Source organism: Ailuropoda melanoleuca, chromosome X (genome assembly GCF_002007445.2).
Source record: "Ailuropoda melanoleuca isolate Jingjing chromosome X, ASM200744v2, whole genome shotgun sequence".
NCBI lineage: Eukaryota > Metazoa > Chordata > Mammalia > Carnivora > Ursidae > Ailuropoda > Ailuropoda melanoleuca.
In genome coordinates, this window is record NC_048238.1 from 7678811 (window position 1) to 7690830 (window position 12020).

The window sequence follows — 12020 nt, forward strand, 5'->3', positions numbered from 1 at the left end:
CATCTGCCGCCTCCCTACTGCACGATGCGTTAACATGGTAATGGCTAATTGCAAGTGGAGTCTGTTAAACATTCCCCAGGGCCCTCGCCAAGCCACCAGCGCTCCTGACCGACCGTGTGCCCTTGCAAAATCGACTTGCTCCGACGAAGTGGTATAATAAGCCCTTGTACTTGAGGGTTAGGAAAACATGGTTTAAATGGCCTGGGTCAAAGGTGGGAGGGAGAGAGAGAGATACAGTGAAAAAAGAAAAAAAAGAAAAAGAGAGAACACGAAACAGAAAGGAGGAGAGAGAGGGAGAGTGCCTAGGAAGGGAAAGGAAAGGAAAGAAAGAAAAAGAAAGATAGGCAGGCAGGAAGGATGCAGGGAGGGAGTGACAAGAGAGTAAATTAGCAGAGGCAGGGAAATTTTGTATTGGTTGAGGATTTGAGGAAATGGACTAGGGACAGCAAATTAGAAAGTGCATAATGCACAGAGAAGGTACTTTCTGGAGCAGTCCTAGATCAAAGATCCCACACAAGGGCCTGGAATCCATAAGTTTACTTTCAGCGCCAGAAAATGTTTCAAAGAAGCTGCAGAAAAGGCTGAGAAGTTTTCTTTTAGGATCACATTTACCGCCAAAGAAACCGGCAAGGTGTTATCCGTAGCACCGGGCAGGATTTCTTCTAGAAGATTCTTCTTTGGTCAAATAACAACCAGTATGAAGAGAAAATGGGTGCTAGGGGGAAGAAAAGTAGGTAGAAGTTCTTGAGAAAGAGCCCGAGCAGGGGAAAACACTGAGTGACTGGCAGTTACAGGGGACCAATGGCTTTTAATGTTTGAGGTTTAAAAAGGAAACTATCATGAGAATGAAAGCAGCTGGTTTTCGCTTGTTTGTTTTGCATTCCCACATTGCCTTGGGGACCTGGAGCAGTAGGAGGGGCTGATCCCAATTGTCTCTGTGTTTCTCGTCCATTGTGAGGAGATCTGCTCTGTTAAACAGCTCATCTGAATTGCAAACAAGAGATTTTGCAGATGACGATAGGCATCTAAAACTCCCGTCAAATTAACATGGAGTCTGGGTTTCAGGATACATGTATTTGCATATAGTATGGTACAAATAATGACGGGGGGGGGGGGGGTAGTGCCGTGGTTGGTGGTGTTGGCTAGGTATCTCCCCAGGACCTCGCCACAGCTTTCAAACTGTCAAGGTATGAATGCGCGAGAGACCTCCTCCCCTTGTCCGAAAGGCAAGGCGTGGCCCCTTATGTTTCTTAGTGAGAGGTCCCGAGTCTTACCATGTTTGTTTGGGCAGTGTCTGAGTTTCTTACTGCCGCTGAAACAAATAACATGGTCTTAGCGGCTCAATACAACACATATATTACCTTACAGTTTGGAGGTCAGAAGTCTAACATAGATCCACAGGGCTGCATTCCTTCTGGAGGCCGTATGGGAGAATTTTTCTTTACCTTTCCCAGCTTCTAGACGTGGCTCACATTCCTTGGCTCATGGCCCCTTCCTCCATCTTCTTTCCTCTCTGATCTCTGCTTCTATCCTTGTACCTTCCCCCCTCTCCCCCCTCTCCTGCAAGGACCCTCATGGTTATTTTGGGCCCGTATGAATAAACCAGATCAATCTCCCTACGTTGAGTCAAGATCCTTCACTTCATCACAGCTACAAAATCCCTTTTGCCATGTAGAGTAAGATAGAGGCTCGGACGGTTAGGGTGTTGGAATATCTTTGGGGTCATTATTCAGCCTGCCATATACAGTCTGGACATAGCAGCAGCATATTAGAATGTAAGGTATACGAGTATATTTACTAATTAAAACCATATATGTGTATTAATGTTCCATATACTTGATGCAAAAACATATATCTTCTTTAGCACTTATTATAACTGTTTTAACATCATGGGGGCCTTGGTTCTCCAGCTGAAAGTAATATGTGGTCCAGAAAACAGAGCTGTTATATGCTATATTTTCCTAATTTCTTGACCTGCAATTTATTAGCTAAGAAATCCTTCTCAGTTCACGTACCTGGAAGGAAGAATGGTGGCAACATCCTTGGTTCACCTTATTGACCTGCAGATATCTAAGTATTAACATGCAGATATTCAAATATTGACATGCAGAACTTGGTTCTAGGTACTAACATGCATCTAGATATTGACATGCAGAACTTTCCATAATAGCAATAAAAATTGAGTGGTCCCCCATTTTGCTTGGAACTGGATTGGGTGTTTTCCACATATCTCATTTATTACTTACCAGAACTTTCTGAAGGCTGTCTAACTACATTGATTTTGCATATGCGGCAACTAAGGATCAGAAAGAATAAGTAACTTGCTCAAGATGTAAAAAACTAGTTAGTTGCACTCTTGAGAGAGGTGGCTATTGTGAGGAACTCCCCATTCCCAACACACACACACACACACACACACACACACACACACACACATGCACACACACAGCACAGATTCTTGAGTTTTTTCATTTGGCTGACGCATTTGTAGATATTTGGGCGATGTGAATTTCCCTCATTTTTTTAGAGGCATGTGCAAGACCAGATCAGAATGAGAGCTAACCAGTAGAATTTTGAAAACAGGATGCATCTGAACATGAGATCCTGGAAACCTAGTTTGTCTTCATCATTCTCCCCTTTATTTCATCTCATTTTCGAGTTAGCTCAGTTCTTATAGCTGAAATGGCTTGATGGTCATCCCTGGTGTGTACATTTGTTACTGAATTTATTCCTTCGGTTATTCTTCATAGATGGTGGTGACCTCCCCTCATTGCCTTTCCCTTTTCAACCTACTGAGGAAAGCTGAGTAAAGCGCTCTCTCAGAACATCATGCCACTGGCCCATATTAAGCATATTGATTTGAAAGAAATAGCTGGAAGGTCATAGCAGCTGGGGGACAGTGAACAGTGGTGAGTGGGGGCTCTGCTGGTTAGCATCAGGGCTGGGTTTGTGGCCTGAGGTCTTATTCAACTCAAATCCCAGGGGTTGTCAATAACAATCATGAGGATAAAATGGCCTCAAAGCATTGGGGGGACCAAGGGGTAGGGCCTGTTGGATGACTGGTTTCAAAGCCCCAGGAAAATGAACTGATAATCCCTAGGGGAGTGCCCCCCATGGAGGGCAATTCTGAGAGAAGTTTCCAGGCTTGCATTCAGATAGGCTGTCGGGGGAAGGGGGAAGAAGCTCGAGATGGAGGAAGGAGAGGTGGGGTAGGGGTGCTGTTTTAAAAGAAAAAGCTCTTAGGTGTTGGGTCAGCATTCCAAGTTCATCATAAACGGGCCTGTGTGTCTGTCATCAGTGTCCTCCTGCCTGCACAGTCCTTCGAGTGCACTGTTGTTTGACCTTTGGCGTATTTGCATATTAGCTCTAATTTCATTGAAAATACAACCAAATTTGGGCTAGGAGGGTCTACACACCATCTCCTGTTCACTCCCAGAGACCAACTCTTAGTCCAAGTCACCATGAGAACTGAAGTCATGTGATCTCCAAGTCCTACTTACTTTTCTCTGATTAGGCCAAAGTCCTGTAATGAATCTTCAAATACTAATTTATATTCTTGTTCATCCTGTTCAAACACACACACACAGACAAAATGTCCTCCTAGGTCCTTCCTTGACATTGCAGAAAAAAGAGCACTGGACTTGGAGTCGAATTATGTGGGTTCAACACATGACACTCTACTTCCTGGTCACGAACATCCCTGAACTTCAGTATCCTCATCATTAAGATGGTGAAAATAAGATCTACCAGGAAGCATTGCTGTGAAAATCAAATGCAACTGGCGTGAAGGCTCTTGATAAAGTATGTAGGGAAATACAGATATAAATATTTATTATTACTTCAGGAAGGAACTAGGCAGTTTTGGGGACCTACACTCTTACAAGTAATTAGTGTGGAAAGAGTCCCCAAGATGACAAAGGAACAGGTATGTAGAACAATAAGAAACCATAGAATTATTGTAGATCCATAAAAAACCTCAGAGCTATCCCACAAGTTGCAGGTAAGAAGATTGAGGCACTAGATTTTATCAGGTCCAACACACCATGGGTGACGACACTGATTCTAGAAGCCAGGTCCTCTGATTCCCAGTAGAATGCTTGCTCTGTGATAAGACAGAGTTCCAAAGGATGAACAAAAAATGCCTTAAACTATCTTCTTAATACACCTACAGATGGTCATCTGTACCATGTTGCTTTTCTAATTCATTTGGTGCACATCTCATGCCTGCTCATTCTTCACAACCTCACAACCCCTTAGACTGTGAGTTCCCTAAGAAGTGTGTCTACTGGACATGGTGTCCGCCTTAGACAGCTTCAACGCAGTTCCACGATTAAAGCTGGAATCCAAATAAAATTTGTTCAATCAACTAATCTATTGGTTCCCATTTCTTAGGAATGCCTTCTGAGTGTATAACCCCTTAGCTCTTGTCCTTTTCCAAAACTTTACCTTGAAATGAGTGGTTATTTATTAAAGGGTTCACTTATATGACCATCTGTAGATATATTAAGAGGATACCTGTTCCTTTGTCATCTTAGGGACTCTCTCCACACTAATTCCTTTTTTTTTTTTAATATGGACTGCTTCACAAATTTGCGTGTTATCCTTGCGTACAGGCCATGCTAATCTCTGTATCGTTCCAATTTTAGTATATGTGCTGCCAAAGTGAGCACCACACTAATGTCTTTTAATGTCATAGGTCCCCTCCTTCAATGAGGCCTTGGAGGACCAGCGGGGCTTTCGCCATGAGAGCTGACAGGGGAGAGTGGTCCATCACCTGCAGACGGAAGTGTTGCCTGGCTGGGGAGAGCAAGCAGAGCAGCTGGGTTTTTCCCGGGGCATTCTTGAAGGTAAGGAAAATAAACACAGTAATTCAAAGCATATTCTGTCAAATAGTCTTGATGGGTGAGCCATCAAAGATACTTTGTGTTATCACTATTTGTATTTGCTATTACACTTTTAAAGTCTTTTAGAAAATGTATATTACGACCGTGATAGACTGCCACAAATAGCCACAAATTTTGAGTGCCTGACATTTTTGTCTATCTTCTTTTTCCTGGTTCCCGTGAGAAATCTCTCCTCTCTTCTAAGTGGTCCCTCACAGGGGAGGAAGCGTAAGCCAAGTTTGACCAACCATGGTACATTACATTAGACATGGTGGTTGGTTTCAAGATGAACATGGGGACCAAACCAGAACGATAGAGTCATTTGCAAACAGAGATCTTCAGAAAGATCAGCGTTTGCCCTCGAGTTTGCTAGAACAGGAGGGTGTAAATCTTGACCAGCACTTAGAGGGTGACAGAGATTCTCTCCCAACCAAACTGTAGTTAGGCTCCCCTGAGCCCTCTTCTCGACTAGGCCTCAACCTTGGCCTTCCGCGTCCATCCTGTCCTTACCAGGCCTGCTCAGCCCAGGTTTAGCAAGAATCCTGCTAAGTTGGTTTAAGGAGAATCCCTGCTCCCACCTGGTATCTGATCAAGTCCCTCATCCCCCATGTGGATGTTGGAGTCCTTGGCCTGCCTTTAGCAAGAATCCCTCTACCCTTGATGTCTTCTCTGAGTAGTTTTCCATCCACTGCCCCCCTCACCCTGCTCTTTGGCTATAAATCCCCACTGTCCTTGTATTTGGAATTGAGCCCAATCTCTCTCCCTGATTACGATAGTGTTGACCCCATTGCATTCCGACACTTTAACAAGTGTCAGAATAATTCTTTTCCTTAACAGGGGTTAACAGAACTCATCAGAGCTGAGAGATGGGGAGGCAAAGCACTGACCACATTTGAGACTGAGTGCCTGAAGCCAGAAGCATCCATGCCCCTTCCAGTTATCTCCTTTTTACTTAACTATGATGGTGCCGGGGTTCTCCCACTTGCCATGGAAAAGGCTCCAGTAAATGCAGCAAGTCCTTATTGCTTTGAGGAAATTTGACATAGACTAACTGGGTACGATGGTATTAAAGGTAAAAACCCAAGACAGCCCAGAGTTTCCCCTGCCTCCTCTCCCAATGGCAATGGGAATGACAGTAGGTATTTCTTGTGGGTATTTTATTCTTTCCAAAATTAATATTTTTAAAACATCTGTTATAAGGCAAACACCACACTAGCTTTATATATGCTATATTATTTAATTCTGCCTCTCAAAGAAGTCCTTATTACACCTAATACTCAGATAAGGCAACTGAGGTCCAATGTGTTTTAACGAACCTTGGAATGTCTACCACCGAATCACATGTTCTTTCTCTCACACCTCTCTAGATACACTTTGATGAGGAACTTTTTCCTTGACAAAGAGCGTTGTTTCTTTTTGGTTCTACTTTATAAAAATTGTGGTGGAAATGTACCAACCATTCGACATTGTTGGTTGGTTTGTTTCTTTACACTCAAGGAAATGTGCTAGAAAAGAATGAAACAATCTTAAATTTACCATAGTTTCTGTCCTTTCTTTAGATACAATATAATATTTACCTAATAGTGTGAAGGGAAGCCTCAATGGACGCAGACAGTAAACACTCCCCGGAAAACTCTGTAAGGCCACTAGGCATTCACTGCCTCAGTACAGTGGTATAGAAGCAGCCCTGGGTACAGACATTTGTGCAGCTCAAGGACAGCACTTCACAGCTGTCCCATGAAAGCACTTTGAACTTTCTTAAAAAAAAAAAAAGATTTTATTTATTTATTTGAGAGAGAGTGAGCGAGAGAGAGAGAGAGAAGGAGCAGGGTGAGGGGCAGAGGGAGAGGGAGAAGCAGACTCCCCAGTGAGCAGGGAGCCCTACATGGGGCTCAATCCTGGGACCCTGGGATCATGACCTGAGCTGAAGGCAGACGCATAATGGACTGAGCCACCCAGGTGCCCTACTTTGACTAACTTTCACATTAGACAAACTAGGTTTCCATTTCAGAGTTTTGGGTTTTTTTGTTTGTTTGTTTTTGTTTTTTTAACCAAAAGTCTCTTTGACTCAGCTGCAAAGGAGACAACAAGCATTGTGATACCTTCATGAAACCCCTGGAATCCTAAAGCAGTAAGTTTCACAATAAGATATCTAAATTATGTTCCCACTCTTAAACCAGAAAGAAGTTACTTTTAATCTAGCTGGCTTTCTAAAAAAATGAGTAATTCATTCTCCTGTGAGCCAACATGTCTTCAAAAATAGTTCTTTCATGTTTTTCCTCTAGGAGAAAAAAAATCATATATATTACCTCACAAGAAAGCTATAGTCTTCTTGTTTTCATAAGTAATATCTACACAAAAAGTATAATCTACCATTGTTGTTAGCGTTGCCAGATAGTCTGACTTGAGACTGTGAGTGAAACATTCTTCAGATGACAGCATAGCTTGTTAAACCTCGGAGGAGGTCTACTAGTTTATTCCGGAAGGGCTGAACACAGCGTTTAGCATGGTGCCTTCCATGTATGACCCACTCAATAAAGAAACAAGGAAGACTCCAGTAAATTGTGGGTTCAGATAAAGAAAAAGTAACAGAGAGATGCATCAGAAAGACTTCCATGCTGATTGCAGTCCCAAGGTATAATTTCAAGCACACAGTATCACAAGATGTGGCAACATGAACTCATCTGTGGCACTGAGTGGGTTGTTATTTACAACTGTTTCTGGTTTCTTGAAAAACAAAGCAAAACAAATCGAATCAAAACAATCCTCACCCATAGCAGGCTTTTGCAATCATAAATATTTTCCAATAATAATGTGGTGTTAAAGTTGCGAATTAGAAATGTAATATTTAAAATGGTTTACATCTCTCTCTTTCCTTCCCCTCTGTCCCATTCCATCCTTTGCAAAATCAAAAAGTACAAAAGCATATTTCAAGCATGCTTCAGTATGCATCGATTCTGAGGCTAAACCAAGGGTCCATTAATCACTCCAATATGCAGTTCTAACATGAAACAAGAACCGAATCCTCCTCCTTTTTTTTTTTTAAATAGACTTACTTAATTTTTCAGAGCAGTTCTAGCTTCACAGCGAAATGGGGTGGAAAGTACAGAGAGTTCCCATATCTCCCTGCTTCCACACGTGCACGGCCTCCCCTATTATCAACACCCCCCATCCAGAGTGGGACGTTGGTTACAATTGATGAATCTACACTGACACATCATTATCACCCAGAGTCCACAGTTTACATTAGGGTTCACGCCTGGTGTTGTACATGCTATGATTTTGACAAGTATATAATGACATGTATCCACCTTTATAATAACATACAGACTACTTTCACTGCCCTAAAGATCCCCTGCGCTCCAACTATTATCCCTCCCTCTCCCACTAGCCCCCAGAATCCACTGATCTTTTTACTGTCTCCCTAGTTTTGCCTTTTCAAGAATGTCTTATGGTTAGAGCAAATTCCCTTTAAAAGTACATCAGGGTTGTCAATAATAAATACAGTTGTTTTATGAGTACATATAAAACCAAAAATCATTCCTACTTCTCCACTTGCTAAAAGTTACAATCATATTGGAGGGGTTAGCCACGTTTTGGGGGAGGGGTATTCAGTCTTAAACCCTCATTTTTGCTTCCAAAATCGAGACCAAGTTGGTTTGGAAATGAATGTCTAGTTTAGGAATGTAAGATTTTTCAATAAGGGAAAAATCAATTAATGTTATTAAATAAGAGTTTGAAGGAGAAATATTAGATAATCATGTCAATAGGTGCATAAAAAGCCTTTTTAATAAAATTCAGTATTCACAGTAAAAAATCTTGGTAAACAAAGATTAGAACAAAATTTCTTTAATGTTTTGTAAAGAATATTTATAAAGAGATTATAGTAAATTTCACACATGATGATACGTTAAATATATTTCTTTTAAAATCACATGTAAGAAAGTTTCTTGCTGTCAGTACTTCTATTCATTATGTATTAGAAATATTAGCCAGCAAAGTTATCACAGGAATTGAAAGGGAAGAAAAAAGAACTCTTCTTATTCATGTATAATATGATTATCTATGTAGAAAACTCCGTATCATTGTGGATAAATATTTGGAATTGCTGAATACAAAATAAACACACAGAGGCATCAGGCTGGCTCACTTCATAGAGCATGCGACTCTCCATCTCGGGGTTGTGAGTTTGAGCCCCACGTTGTGTGTACAGAATACTTTAAAAAATTTAAAGAAATAAACATACAAAATCAACCGTCTCATGTCACCAGTCGCAAACAGAAAAGGAAAGAAAAGAAAATACTACAACAGCATCAAAAATTTAAAGTATTGAGGAATAATTTCCACCGAGTTTTCTGGAAATAATTACAAAGATTTGTTGAATGTCATTGAAGATTACTAAAATGGAGAGTCATACCATATTCATAGAAATGAACACATGTATTAGTTATCTCTTGCTGCACAACCCATTACCCCACACTTTGTGGCGCCAAACGACAAACATTTGTATCTCACAGTTCCTGTAGGTCAGGGCTGCAGGCGCAGCTTAGCTGGGTGGTTCTGGCTTAAGGGCTTCATGAGGTTGCTGTCAAGAAGTCAGCTGGGGATGCAGTGATCTGAGAGCTTGACTGGGGCTGGAAGACCCACTTCCAAGCTCACTCACATGGCTATTGGCTGAAGGCTTCAGTGCCTCACCACATGGGTCTTTCCACATGGCCTCCCCTAGAGTGAGAGATTGAAAAAAGAGAGTTGCCGAAGTCATGCACTGTCCCTTCTGCTTTTTTCTGTTTATTGGAAACAAGTCACTAAGTCAAGCCCACACTCAAGAGGAGGAGAATTCATTTCTATCTTTTGAAGGGAATGCCAAAGAGTTTTTGGACATGTTTTAAAGCACAATACTCAATATTATAAAGATATCAGTTGTCTACCATTTGACCAAAAGATTGAATGGATCCTTTTGCCTTGTTTTTGTATATATTTTTCTTAACAATTAGATTTATAAGAATTTTTAAAGTATAGTTGACACACAATGTTATACTATATAAGAATCATAAAAAATTTAATATTTAGCAAAACAAAATAACATTTATACAAATATAGGTGATTAGAAACTATAAGCAAGAAATGATACAAAGTTCAGGATAAGATTTACCTTCAGGGGCGCCTGGGTGGCACAGCGGTTAAGCGTCTGCCTTCGGCTCAGGGCGTGATCCCAGCGTTCTGGGATCGAGCCCCACATCAGGCTCTTCTGCTATGAGCCTGCTTCTTCCTCTCCCACTCCCCCTGCTTGTGTTCCCTCTCTCGCTGGCTGTCTCTATCTCTGTCAAATTAATAAGTAAAATCTTAAAAAAAAAATATCAGTAGTGCTAAGGTTGGGAAACCTCAGGAAAAGGAGGGGGTTTGGGATGGGACACGTAGGAGACAAAGTCATAGTAATGTTCATTTTCTGGAATTCTTTCGGTGATGCAAACGCAGAATATATTTTACAATGATTTAAGAGACATAAATAGCATAAATGTTCTTTTGAGTTTTCTCTGTAATTAATAAACACAGTAAAGAAGAAAAATTGTTGAATCAACAGACCTTTGGACTCGTTGGACCCGGACGGCTAGGGCTGAACTTCATCGGATAAATGGCGACACCATATAAGGCTACATGTTTTCTTTTTCCTAAGATAAAAGCCTGCCCAGAGCATCCCCTAGACTCTTGGCATTTTCTCGAGAAGGAAAACAGCTCCTCAACATTAATTATATTGCGAAGATGACCTTAAATGCAGACTGCATTTGCGAACCCTGACCACGCTCTTAACTTGGTGAGTTGTAAGTCACTGTTTGTCTCTTCAGATCCCGCTGGCCATAAGCCATTCTTCCACCTCCTCACAGGGAGGCTCGGAAGTGTCGATCCAGCAGTGAGGCAGAGACCTTTTAGCCCTGGAAACAGCAAGTGGGCCGAGGCCTCCGAGATGTCGCAGCGAAGGCGCCCCATTAGCTGACTTCGGCGCCCTCCCAGAGCTCCCTGGCAGAATGAGTCAGCGTCAACCAGGGGACACTGGGCAGGTGAAAGCAATTCACTGCGAGCCCACAGCCCAGACCAATCTGATTCTCAAGGGGGCGGGCCTAGGGCATCTCTAGCCTCATTCTGAACTCCCACATAAGTTCGTGGTTACCCTCGGCTTTAAATGAATGAAAATCAAGTCTTCCGTGATTAAAAACAAATGCTATATTTGGGGCCACGGTTGCAGAGAGCTGAAGCCTGCTATGTGTATGTTATACTGGAATGAACTGGAGGAGACAGAATAAGAGATGGAATTTAAGGAAACATGTGATCTTTTTTACTCTTAGATTATGCTCTGATTTTCCCCTTAACCATGTAGTTGAATTTCACACATGATAACAATATTTTTCCTTGCAGCAGATGGGGCCTTTTATGAAAGGGGGTTTGCACCTTATTTTGTCTTTCCTACGTCTAAAAATTATACATAAAAACCCAAATGTGAGCAATTCACCTAAACTCTGCCAACCCTTTGTGTTTTTAAAGAGCCAACCAGGAGGCAGTGGGACTATTCGAGTCTTAAAAGTGTGTAATGACCCCCATTACGGAAATTTGAAATGCTGTCCAATCTGAGAGGGCCCTCTTTTTTTTTTTTTTTTTAATGGCCCAGTGCTAGCTTTGGGCACAGAAGGATGACATGTTATAAGCCCAAAGGTTGAGCCAAAACCAGCTCAACAAAAGCTGGCGTTAGCTCAGTGAGACCCCCGCCATTGCCAGAAGCTGCGGCCTGCATCTTCCGTGATTCTTCTCCCGGATTTCAGCAGGGTTTTGGAAAGCCAAATATATAAAAGGTTCATACATATTTTATAAATATACAAAAAATGAAAAAGAGGGAAGGATTTTTTTCGGAGGCAGCCATAAACCTTGGGAGAATTCTTGGGTCGTAGAATGATGGAAATTCAAGAGATCTCCACCCTGGATCTGAACGACAGGAACGTGACGGAAGGAAACACTGGTGTCAGGAGGATTCTTTCTCCTCAGTTATCTCCCTGTGTACTCCCGGACCTTTTTCCTCCTTTCTCTCCATCCGGTCTCCTAGTTTGTGAGATGAGACTTTCAGCCCCGGAATCTCTGGGGTACCTTCCC

At 41.9% G+C, this 12020-nt stretch overlaps 1 long non-coding RNA gene and 1 other non-coding gene across 4 annotated transcripts in view; one reads left to right on the forward strand and one right to left on the reverse strand.

Annotated features, from left to right (window-relative positions):
* The window catches only part of LOC117797497, a 30488-nt gene that overhangs the window by 12230 nt on the left and 6238 nt on the right, over positions 1-12020 (forward strand). The window contains exons 2-4 of one of the 3 annotated variants that reach the window (XR_004622511.1): positions 4697-4847; positions 6956-7014; positions 10558-10695. This is a non-coding gene — a long non-coding RNA (uncharacterized LOC117797497). Of the gene's footprint in view, positions 1-4696; positions 4848-6955; positions 7015-10464; positions 10696-12020 lie in introns of all 3 variants that reach the window. The other 2 variants (XR_004622510.1, XR_004622509.1) reach the window with 2 other exon arrangements.
* On the reverse strand, positions 4567-4670 carry LOC117797523. Its single transcript, XR_004622539.1, has one exon. It is a non-coding gene; the product is annotated as a U6 spliceosomal RNA (small nuclear RNA).